This window comes from Aplysia californica, unplaced genomic scaffold (genome assembly GCF_000002075.1).
Source record: "Aplysia californica isolate F4 #8 unplaced genomic scaffold, AplCal3.0 scaffold00914, whole genome shotgun sequence".
Taxonomy (NCBI): Eukaryota; Metazoa; Mollusca; class Gastropoda; order Aplysiida; family Aplysiidae; genus Aplysia; species Aplysia californica.
This window is the reverse complement of record NW_004798184.1, coordinates 130,569-132,100: the sequence shown is the minus strand read 5'-3', so window position 1 is coordinate 132,100 and position 1,532 is coordinate 130,569.

Sequence of the window (1,532 nt, the reverse complement as noted above, 5' to 3'; positions counted from 1 at the left end):
TAAAATGCCTTTTATTATTCCATACTAATGAATTATAAAAACATCACCTATAAGCGTGATAGGCCTACATCTTTTTCCGTATGTCTTGAATCCGAGAAGTAACTCATTTTGTCAGCACGCTTCACAATAATTATTGTTATTGGTTATTTTTTTCTCCAGTACTTTGTGCTGATGGCGGTGGTCTGTGCCCTGGAGATTAGCGCCTGTGTCTACGTCTTCCTACAGTACGACAAGGTGAGGCGTGATACCCAGTACAATGTGCCCACTGGCACGATCGGTCCTGGTCTGGTCGGTTCGGTTCGCCGGGGGTGCCCACTTCGGCGGGATCGGGCCGATCGCCCTACTCGATCGCCTGAAACTGAAAACAAACACTTTTTTTTTTTTTTTGAGGCTACCGAGTCAGGCGATCGGCCCGTTTGGCCGATCCCATCCGTAGTGGGCACCCCATAGGTCGTAGTATCTATCAGGAGACGTCTCCGACGGAGATGGACCAATTAAAATTCTTTTGTGCCCATAGGCCAAGTAAAAAAAACCTGGGGGGTTACAAGAGGGCATACCCCATTGTTTTAACCCATAATTTGCTATTTTGCAGTAAGATTTTAAAATTTCTTGAAAATAGTTGATTTTCCACAGTTTTAGTGGCTATATGTGTGATGTGCAGTAAACAATACGCAGTTTGACCCACTAAAGTGGGCGGGAGTGCGTCTCCGAATAGTTCCTGGGTGCTCGCGGAGACGTCTCCGAATATCTTCTGCCCTATTTGGTTGGCGGGGCTAGCCAGATTGAGGGCACAAAGCTGCCATTGTGGCACAAACCGATCGCCCGAATCTCGGCCTAAAAAAACAAACGCGTTTGTTTTCAGGCTGTGAGTCGGGCGATCGGTTGGCGATCGGTTTGTATTGGAGAATTCGATGTTCTAATTATTAATGGGCACTGGGTATAACAAATGATTGTCAGCCCATTTAATGTATGTATTGGATTGTTATACAATACTTATGTCTTTTGGGGATTGATTAAGTAAAACTTTAAAGCATTTTCGCTGTTCCTGTTGTTTTTTGCTAGTTTGGTTGTTTTTGTTTGTTGTTTTTTTAGGGAGAAGTTGTTGCTTTTTAATAAAGAGAAGTACATCGACACAGTTGCGGCTATTTAGTGCTGCATAGTACAGACAGAAACAACAGTTCTGAGAGAGAGAGAGAGAGAGAGAGAGAGAGAGAGAGAGAGAGAGAGAGAGAGAGAGAGAAAGAGAGAGAGAGAGAGAGAGAAGTAAGATTTTGATAGAGCAGGTAGACCTTTTTTTAATCTAACCTCATGGCCTTAGTACGGTTACTCAAAACGGCTTTTTAAAAATGTCAGAGAAAGCTTTGTAATTCTACGGTAGCGAAATGGCTAGCGGTCTATTTAGAGCCTTCATTTGTGTCTCGTCATCATGTATATTTTATCCTCTAGCATTTTAGCCTTCTGAATTTGTGTCTAGATCTAGATCTGTTTGTTTGTTCGAGAAAAGAGAAACACATTGACACAATAATGGTCAT